The sequence below is a fragment of the Pteropus alecto genome, unplaced genomic scaffold, assembly GCF_000325575.1.
Source record: "Pteropus alecto unplaced genomic scaffold, ASM32557v1 scaffold20, whole genome shotgun sequence".
NCBI lineage: Eukaryota > Metazoa > Chordata > Mammalia > Chiroptera > Pteropodidae > Pteropus > Pteropus alecto.
In genome coordinates this window covers 17,923,545-17,935,243 of record NW_006436298.1, presented here as the reverse complement: position 1 = coordinate 17,935,243, position 11,699 = coordinate 17,923,545, and positions in this window count along the sequence as shown.

Here is an 11,699-nt window from a genome sequence, read left to right as displayed (position 1 = left end):
AAGAGAATTTTCTTTGTTATGTAATGGAAGCCTCCTGATTAAAAGATAGAACTGTAGCAGTATATGTATTTTTGTCTTTGTCTAAATTTCCTTAGTCATGGAAGGAGAATTACATCAGTCACTGCCTCAAATTATAGGAAATCATAATAGATGACGAATAACTATTTTTAGAAAATAGGGGATTGTGACTTAAAATGGGACAGCTTGGATTCAATTCCTTAAGCCAACACTTGAGAGCTCTATGACCTTAAGCAAGTCATTAAAACTCTCTAAACTTTTGTCTTCTCATTTGTCAAAAAGGAAAATTAAAAGTAGAAATTTCATTGGATCCTTGTAAGATTAAATGAAACAATGTAAGAGATATGCTGAATCTTGGGACTTCCATGTATAAAATACTTATTAAATGTTAATTATTAATAAGCTCCAGTAAAAATTAACAGACTTTCACCACTTCTCTGGAGTTCTAATGTGTATTATCATTCATGATCGAATAAAATACTTTTTGGAATCCCCCAACCTCATGACTGGCCACCTTATTGCACACCAGGTTCCTGATCCAATGGTTCCGTGTAATTTATTTTTCCTAATAGGCTTAAATTAGACCTAATTCCAATTTACCTCTTTGGTTCTCTTAAGGTACATTTGATAATAACTATTAATGAAACAAAACTGAGTCATTGGCATTTGTAGAATTATTTATGTTCAAGAGACAACTATGAAGACAGGAAGAAAACACAATTCTTCAGGCAAGAGAGAAAAAAGAAATTTGTATAAGAGTGAAGAAATGTCACTTTACAAAAAACATTTCCTTGGTGTTTGGTTTCTAATAGCGGAAGCCATAGGGGAAGATAATTTTTGAAATTATATTGCTAATTAGCCCAGAATAGTCTCAGAAGCGCGACTTCAGCCTGACTGACACAGTGAGTATTTGGAATGCTAAACAGAATTGTCATGGTTTATTCATATCATTGTAGCAAAAATGTGCCCTCAAGAGCATTAAATTATCTTTCAGTCTTAATAATTCCTAATTTAAAACTGGACTAAATAATTTTTATATTTTCACTGCTGTGAAGAAGGTAAATAAGTACAACTATTGATAAGTTTGTTAGGCCTCAACTATTCCTTAAATGTTTAGGATTACTCAGACTCTGGAACTGTTAAGACACACACACACACACACACACACACACACACACACACACACACAGACATCTGATAAGTGAACTTAATATTCACAGAGCCAAATTTTGATTCATTGCTGCAGAAAAGATATTGCATACATGTCGGCTTTCTGCTATTTATATTCATTTAAAAGAAAAAATAAAGCATAGAAGATGTATTACTGAATTAGATAATGGTGTACATCAAACTATAGGGAATATAATCAATATAGTTATTGATATCATTTATTTATTCGTACCAGTAAATTCTGTCATCAGATGGTAGGTTCTTAATCAATCTGTTAATATTGCCTTCATGATTTTATTTTCATACAGGTAGTTGGCAGCTATAAAAGCTTGAAATAAGCATTCTGAATAATATATTGAGGCAGCTAATTCAATTCTAGAAGTACTTAAGTTGTTCATTAATGCTGTAGCCAGTAAATAAAATGTTTAATGTGTCATTTTTTATGGAAAATATATTTCTCCCTTTGTGGAACTGTAGCATGAATAATACTGCCGCATTGTTTTACAGGACAGAAAAAGAGATTTTAGTTAAGTTATGGTGAGTAAAATTTTTTCTCCTCCTCCCCCCTTTCTTTTTCATTTAAGGGAGAATGGACGATAATAGGCTCAAAATGAGTGGACTGACACATTCAATCTCGTAAAAAAAACAAAATAGGTAGTTTTATTTCCATTCCCTTGTTCTAGATCAGAAATAAACTTAACATTTATCCTGTGAAATGGAGGAGAACAAACTTCTTGGTTGGGAAATCCTAGTTATTTGTGAAATTTTTGAACATGTCTCATGTTAAGTCAATGAGAGGGATTTATAGCTCAAGTTAAGGCAAACTCCCTGATTGCACAAGAATAATAGAGAAAATGTGTCTATGGATGTTTCTAATTTAAGGTTAGATCTATAGAGTGAAGCCTATTAGCACAGGGTGGGCCTTTTTCCATTTTAAAGGAGATATATAATTGTGAACTCTTTTTGTTTGAAATTTAACCTATGATTTTATGATCTTAATGCCATTTTTAAGATTGCTGAGGACAACGGCACTGTCAGGGCAAGTGTTTATCAGTTTAAGACTATGAGCTAATTTGTTATAAATGAATATACCTTCAACCCTCCCTAACACTCGTTCAACCCCATAACACAAAGATTTAACTAGAGAGTTGTTAAAATTGTACATAGGTTATCTGAAAATGGTCTGGACCTCTGCCGTCTTCTCTTGTTCCTCTGGAAATCATTTGTCACAGAGCAGCACAAATGATCTTGTAATAAGATAACCACCATCAAAGCATTTCTTTTTTTTTTTTTACTTAAAACCTTTCGAAAGTATCTCATTGCATTTAGAATAAAATTCGATTTCCTTACCAGGTATTAAATGTAGGACCTTTATGATCTATCTCAGCTTAGCTTTTCCATTTCATCAGCAGTGTTTTATTTGTTCAATATTATCTAGCAATACTGTCTTCCTGCAGCCCTTTGAACGTGTGACTCCCTTCCTCTGCCCCAGGAACTTTGCACACGCAATCCCACATACTTTTCCCCACTCCTCACACACATAAGTCCTGCTTATCCTTCAGGTCTCAATTGAAATATCATGTCCTTTGATGAGATCCACTAGTCTTAGGCTCTTTTTTAGTTTACTTTATGGCAGTATTGCAATTTATAAATATTTTACTGAATTGTTTGATGATTATTGTTTGCTTTTTTTCTTTCGTAAAGTAGAAGCACCAAAAATTCAGGAAGAAAATTGCCAATCTTGTTCATTGAGAACATTGCCTAGTACACAACCATCACTGATTAAAACCAGGTTTGTCCTCCTCAGACTTATACCACATGTACTTTCCATCATTATAAGTAATTCTTTATGCGGGAATCTAGTCTAGGGACTTGGGTAGTTTATAATTAGCTGGCTACAGTACATGAAATGACAAAATATCTGAGTGGTTTTCAAGCATGAGTTTTTTAACAAGCTTCACAGGGATCAGTTAGCAGAACATGTTTAACTGCAGGGGGCAGTGCCGTCTAATGCGCCACACAGCAATCCCCTGACTCACAACCAATACTGTTTATTTGATAACCTTTGACTGATGCTCTAAAACGCTTTCATTACTGTTTCAGCGGCGTGTTATGCAATTACACTTTAGAAATGACACTTCTTATAAGAAATATCAGAGTTTTAGCTACAGATGCACCAGAGTGTTTCTTAAATTAACTGAATGGCCCTTTGGAAATGATTCTTTGAAAAATTGTAAATACTTTCATTTGATCCTAACTTCTAACTTCACTTCCTTTAATCTCCCCTTTAAAAAAATGTTTTTGGGATTTAATCAGATTCAGCAGTAAGTAATGCAACTGCCAAGCAGTCTCACTAACTTTTAGAAGGCTAAATAGACTTCAAATCTAAAGTACTTTCTCTCATGTTCTTGCCTACAAATTTTCTGGCCTCTTGTCTTCCTTATCCCATCCATACTGAATACTTTGCCAGACTAATCTTCAAAGCATATCTTGACCAGGCACCTTTAAAGGTGCCTGATTGCTTCATTAGCCTTACTCCATCTTCAAGACATTCCAAATGTTGCCTGATATCACCTATCTGGTCTTGTTCTAAATGCTTCCTTAGCTATTTGAAAAGTCTCTAGACCTACCCAGTACTGCCCTTTCCCATGTCTTTGCTTGTGCTGTTAGCACCAGCCAAATCTGTATCAAGGAGGGATCCTCTAAAAATCTGGCAGACAAATGAAAGACCCAGATTTCTGCCATTTCTTTGGCCTCAAATTTACTCTGTGAATTTTGGAAAAGTCTGCTTTTACTTTCATGACCTATACGATTGAATTAATTCCCTGATATGAGGAAAGAGGCTTCCTTCTCAGAGTGATGATCTGAGAAAGGTTTGAGAGGCTAAACACAGGGGAAGGAAGGAACTAGCTGGTAGGAAAGTGTTTTGTCTTTGGTACTCTTTTCGATACTTGATTTCCACTATTTTAGTCATTATTTTTTTTCTATTCCTTCCTTCCTTTTTAAAAGTACACGTGTTATGAACCTGTTTACGTCACATCTCTTTATATGAGATATCCAGAAAATACTATGTTATCTTTTTTATTCATCAATAATAGGACATAATGTATTAATGAAAATTTAAAAGTTTTTAAAATTTCTTTCATCTCTTTTCTCTTCTTCCTTCTTCTTCTATAACATATTTATAGATTCTGGAGGTTAGGGCATGGACTTTTTGGGGAAGCTAGTCTGCTTACCACACTAGCTTAGCCCTTAATGTGTATAGTATTGGATAGATTTTCAGATTTATCTTTTAATGTTTCTTATTATTTATTTTTTATAACCAAATTTATTACTCTTTACTTTTGGGATGATGTATTTTTGAGTTTCTGTTAGAGTCAACTCTTTATTTCAAGGAAATGAAATTATTCTGCCATGTTTTATTCCAGAATATTATCGTCTCATTTCATTTTCATATTTAAAATTTTAATCCACTTGGCAGTTACCTTACTATACAATGTGATACACATCCACATTTCTTTTTCCATGTGATTAATTAATTGTTCTTGTGTACAGTTTTCTAATTTAGTTACTCTCATGGCATCCATGAGTGTTTAATGTACCCCGAAAATTTCAGCAAACTTTTGCATGTACATGCATTTTTCTCAAAGAGACATTAGACTCAAAATAATTTTCTTATTGTAGAAAGAATAGGACCAGACTTAGGGACCTGGGTTCCTGACATTTGCGTAATGTGGGCTGCATCTCAGAGTTTGAGAATTCTCACCTCTGAAATGAGAGAGGTGTGATTACATAATTTATAAAATTCTGTTCAGTCTTAGAAACATGAACTCCACCAAACTAATTAAGTATAAATCTACCAAAAAATATACTGAATTTGTATGCTAAAACTACAAAAGAATGATAAAATTAATCTAAAAATCTCTAAATAAAAAGAGAGACATATTGTCTGCATGGATGGAAATATTCAATATGTAAAGAGGTCAATTCTGCTCACACTGACCTATAGATTTAACACAATTCAATCCCCAAGCCAGCAGGATGTTTTTTTAAAGATAGACAAGCTGATTTTAATCTTTATGTGGAAAGGCAAAGGAAGTAAAATAGCTAAAATGATTCTAAAAAAGAAGAATAAAGGTAGAGGAATCACACAGTAAAGATAATACTGTAATGTTATATTAAGCAACATAGACCATGGAAAGAACAGAGAGTCCAGAAATAGACCCACACATATGACTAACTGATTTTTAGCAAAAGTACAAAAACAAATCAATGGAGAAAGTAGTCTTTTAAACAAATGGTGCCAGGACAAATAGGCATACATATTCCCCCTCCCCACCAAAAAAGACCTCAAGTTAAATCTCACAGCATTTTCAAGAATTTAAAATTGATCATCAACCACATATAAAACACAACACAATAAAACTCAGAAAAAAAATTTGGAGAAAAATCTTTGTGACCTTATATTTGGCAAACAAGTCTTCGATGATATACTAAGAACACAATCCATAATATATAGTTAAAATATTAACAAAACAAAACTTTTGTTCTGTGAAAGGCATAATTAGGAGAATGAAATATAAGCCACAGACTAAGGTAAATTATTTTCAATCACATATCTGACAAAGCATTTATATCTATAATATATAAAGAATTCTCAAAATGTAACAATAAATATACAACAATCTAATTTAAAAATGAGTGAAAATTTAAACACATCCCATATGAAAAAAGTATGAGGTTAACATATAATAATATGAAAAATATTGAACATCATGTTGTCATTAGGGAATTGAAATTAAAACCACAGTATGATGCTACTACATATATATTTAAATGGCTAAGAGAAAAATTACTGGTAATACCAAAAGCTAGTGAGATTGCAGAACCACTGTATCTGTCATACATTGCTGGTGAAAATACCAAATAATATACTGCTCTGGAAAAGAGTTTGCAGTTTTTTAAAAAATAAAATTAAACTTACCATATTACCCCTGACTACATACTATATAGAAGTAAACCTTATATTCTTTAAAAAACCTATACATAGATGTTTATGGTAGCTCTACTCATAACCACCAAAGTCTGCTACCAACTAAATGTCTTTCAACTCATGAATGGATAAACAAACTGTGTGTAATACTACTCAGCAACTAAAAAGAATAAACTATTATACATGAACTAACTTGGTGAATTTTAAAAACATAATTTATTGGGAAAATTCTTGGAATTTTTTTTCAAAATAGCCAAAATATGGAAATAATTCAAATATCCATCACAGATGAATGAATGAAAAAAATATGGCATATATATATTTCATTTGCTGATGGATATTTGAATATACATACATACATATGGAATGTTATTCAGCCTTAAAAAAGAAAAAGAAAGAAAATCCTGCCATTTATGACAGCATGGATAAACCTGGAGGACATTATGCTAAGTGAAATAAGCCAGTCACAGTAAGACAAATACTGTATGATTCCACTTATACAAGGAATATTAAATAGTGTAACTCACAGAAACAGAGAATACCATGTTTGCCAGGTGCTGGGAGTTGGGAGAAACAGAGAGAACTTGTTCAATGGGTATAAAGTTTCAGTTATGACAGATATACAGATTCTAGCGAAAGATCTGCTGGATAATATAGTTAACAGCACGATGTTGTGCCTTTCAAAATTTGTTTAGAGGGTAGATTTTATGTTAAATGTTCTTGTTGCAAACAAACAAACAAACAAACAAAAAAACAAAGGGGCATAGGAAATTTTGGAAGGTGTTGAATATGTCTATTGCCTTGAATGTGGTGACGGTATCACATGTATTTGCATGTATCCAAACTTATTTGAATTGTCTACATTGAATATCTGCAGTTCTTTGTACATTAATTATACCTCAATGAAGCTGCTTAAAAAAGTATATGTACAATAAGCTAATATTTAAAACATGAAAAAAAAAAAAGATAAAACTATAGCATAGAGAACAAATTAGTGTCTGCCAGAAGTAAAGATGAAAGGAGGAAATGACTACAGAGTAATAGCATGACAGACTTGGAGGTTATATCTTGATTGTGGTGATAGTTACCAAATCAATGCATGTGTTAAAATTCATAGAATTATATGCTAAAAAAGTCAATTTTACTGTATGGTATATTAAAAACTAAAATTAATTTTAGAAAATTAGTGTACTTTTTTTCTTAGAGAAAATTGAAGGATCATGAATAATCCCAGAAGTATCTCTAAAATTAAAATGTATTAAAATTAAAAGCTGATATGTTTGCAGAAAGTAGAGTGTGAAATTTCTCCCTTGGTTTGCATAAATGTGTCCAAGTAAGCATCATTGCATCTTACTGAATGACATATTCCTGAAATTAGATTTGATTCGACTCTATGTAGTATACATTTTTATTTGACTCCTTAGTTTGTGAGGGAGCAGAGGAAGAATGGAAGCTACTTATAAAAGTGAACTGTGAAGCTAATGTGTTTATAGAGTAATACATACCAAAGAACTCCATGGCTCTCATAAGGGTTCTAAATCTACATAGTGAATGCTAAATAAATTCTCAAGGGTTCACGATATGTACCTTGACAAGCATCTGTACCGCTGAGATAAATATCTCTCTTTGGATTCTGAGTTTAAGAAAAATGTTTTTCTTTAGTCTTGGTATGAAAAAGATGTCAATGGAAACATTGTTTTTTTCCTCTTCTTATTCACACAATTTCTTTGTTATATATTTTGCTTTTTAACAGGCATTGCCTCTCCAAGGATGACCGGGAAATTTTGCTTTGCTGCCATCCAAATATCTTTTCTGAGACACCTGGTTAGAAATAAGCACATCCTATCCTCTCCAGGTTATATATGCAGAATTATTGTAAAGGTTGAAATGAAAACTTTTACATAGATGTGTTTTATACAAAGACTCTTTGACTTCCACTGGGGTTTTTGTCTGTTGCCGTGTTTAGGTAAAAATAAACATTTTTTTAAAGCACTGATTATTTTTCAAGGGTGAGACATTTCAAACAGACAATAGTTCACTTGAGGTGCATTCAAACCAGTTCTTCAGACAGATCTTTCTCGATGACCCCAGACTGCACACATGGACACATGACAGACTAACAGTTTTTCAGCTCTTACCTGGAGCGATATTATTTTGATTTTTGGATAACTATGCATTATTAGTTTCATTTTATCTGCCTTTTAACATAATGGATTGCAACTATTTTTCTCTTTCATAGATTCCTCCTTCTCTTAACTCTCTTTTTTAGACAATCACTTTTCCTTCTTATTTTAATCTCATTTTTTTCTTCTCAGAAGACATAGTAAGCAATTCTATATATACCCTAGTTGCTAGATTGTGAGAAACCAACTTCCACTACTACTTAAAAACTAAGAATATTTTTATGTGGTAGCTAAATTCAAAATGAGATAATTTACTTATTTTGAAAATGGAGGTTTTATTGAATATGAACACAATGAAAACAGTTTTGGCCTAGAAACTCTAAAGTAAGATGGAAATATTTATTTGAAAACTTTAGTAAAGATTTGAAGGGCTTTTCCTCCTCTAACAAGGAAAGAACTAAATTCTCCGGCAGGCAACTCTGAAAGGCCATGAATTTGCTGGAAATTTATCAGACTTCTTAGAACATACTGCATCTGAAGAAAAGGTCTCCATTATTTGAATGTGCTCTGTGAATCCAGTCATCAATTCCATCTATTCTTAGGCTTTTCAGATGGAGACTCTGAATAAAGTTGGTAAGACTTTAATTTAGTTTTGAATTTTTCTCCCTAAAGTTAAATATTTGCTGTCCATTGATCAATGAAAGGCTCTGCTATTTCTTGGTATTACTCTGACAAATCTTAAGGCAGACTGTAATTTCCTGTGAAATATAGTTGTCTTGAGGTAGAACTGCATATAAGCTCAATATGAAAATAGGAACAGAGGAGCTGCTACAGGGCTTTTTTTTTTTTTTTTTTTTAAATGCTTTTTCCTTACCCATGCTCCTTCTCATTTCCAACAAGAATAATTTCTCTGCCTTTTACAGACTTTTCCAGTTCCTGTTTTACATTATTTTCATTTTATGGGTATAGATCAAAATCATGTGGGTGGCAAAGAGAATTGCTGTTGTGTTTGAATCATTTAAAACGTTACTGCCACTATACTGAAGGGGTGAAGAAATGAAAAGATGTGAGCCCAGTGGACAAATGGGAGTCTATGGGTGCAAATGGAAAGAAGAGTGGTATGTGCGGATGAAAAATTGGAAAGAGAGAGGAAGGAAAAAAAATCTATTATTAAACAAAATGTTCAGATATTTGACATTTAAAACCAATTTAATAAACAAAGAACAGAAGATTAGGGAATGTGTATCTAAGATGCCACCTTAATGACCACAGCCCTTCATTCAGGGTGAGGGCTTGTATGACAATTGCTTATATTTAGAATGGGAAACACATTATATAGCTGTTTATTCATTTACTCAATAAAATGGATTACCACATATCAATTTAGTAGTGAAATTCTTCTGATAATAAAAACAAATACTAGAGTAGTCCTTCATGAAGTCCCATTATTATTAAGAGGGGTGAGAGAAGTTGTGCTAGTTTTTGGTAATTTGTTTCTTTTGCTTTGTTTGTTTGCCCCATATAAGATCTATTATCTATACTAGGGAACTTCTCAATATGTGTAGTCTTTGTACTTTTTTCTAACATCAAAAGCAGAAGAGTCAGATACTATTCTTTGCCCCATGGCAATGAGGATGTAGGCATGTGATTTAAACCCCACCAATCAGATTCTGCAGCTCAGGATTTGGAATGTTGAGCTGGTCAAGCAAATGCAAGGGCACAGTCAGAATTCCCTTGCTGTTGCCACCATGATGATGAACTTCAGTAGTAGTGTCTGGAACAGACTGCTTCTGCTAAAGACGATGGCTTTATTTCCTGCTTTTTTGTCCTTCAGAATTGTCTTGATGCCTACCTGTTTCCAAACTTGGTCCTCTGAGTACCATCCAATTAATTCCATTTTTTTTTTTTTTTGACCTGAGATCCAGAGTCAAGTTCTATTACTTGCTGTCAAGAACCCTATCTGATTCAGTAGAAAAAAATCTTTTCTAGGAAGGATGAGCCTACATATTAAAAATCAATTATATCCGGTTAGTTTGTTTTTATTTTTTAAAAAGGGTCTACCTAAGTATAGAAAGAGGGAACTGACAGGAAGTGTCTTTCTACTGATGATTTCTGTTCAGCACGTATCCTCTGTTATTACATAAATGATTTTTATCTGTATGAACTTATCAGCGGGTATGTTTATTTTCTTTGGCTTAAAAGTGGAGGAGAAAAAATGGTCTTTTCGAGGCTGTTTGAAGAAAGATTTTGTGTCTGAATTCATTTGTTTCTGAGAAATTAAAAAAAAGAATTTAATTTGAACTCACATGCCATATTTTAAATTTGAGATACTTACAGAACTTAAACATATATGCATATTATAGACAATTCTATGTTAAAATATTTATATGCAATTAATACACATAAACATAAAGAATAAAGTAAAAATTAAAACACCAGTTAGAGTGACTCACTTAAGTCTCTCTTTAAATGAACTTAGTTTCTATCAGAAATATGGCACTTTTGTTCCAGGGATTTTGAAAACTGCAAAATGTCTAAATTTCAAGCTAGGAGTAGATTTGTGTCCTCAGAAGTGGTTTCTCCTTTTCAAGATAGGAAATTGAATTTAGTGCTAAAGGGCAAAGCACTTTCCTTTAGAAGATCAGGATATGCCACTGTACAAAAGATAGAGAGCTCCCTTTTAATCCTAGTAATCCAAGTAAATACTTTATCTACTAGGTCAGTTAAATATAACAATTCATTTTCAGATCTATGACAGAATCATCTAAATTTGGGATATTTAACTTAGAAAATGTGACTTCAGATATGATATTTTTTTGTGGGGTGTGTGATTTGTTCCCTCAGTATTTATGTTATGTATCATCACCTGACCTCATCCTCCTCAGAACAAACACCTTTAACATATATCACAATCATGTTAGAATTCCATATATATATTTTCTAGAGAGATGTAAAGGCTTTGTAAATGCATACCACTACCACCAAAAAAGGAGAAAATTAAAAAAATAACAAATTTTACCAAATTAAAAAGTCACACGAGAGGATTCTTTATTGGTTAAATTTTCTTGTGAATAAGTTAATAGCAAGTTACAAACTTACGCAGATACAATGCAAAAAGAATGTCACAGTATGTATTTAAGGCATCATAAAAGATCTTAATCTCATTTTAATTCATGCCAACAGAAATTATTTATAATTAAAAAAGAAAAGCCTCTTCTCAATGATATAAATTTCCTTTACTTACCTATTTTCTAAGTTTTAAAAAATACTTCTCATGTATTAGTTACCGATTTCTACAAAACAAATTACCCCCAAAATTTAGCAGCCCGAAATAACCAACAACAAACTATCAGAAGGGAAAATAATAATAAAAAAAAACAATATTACTTTCAATA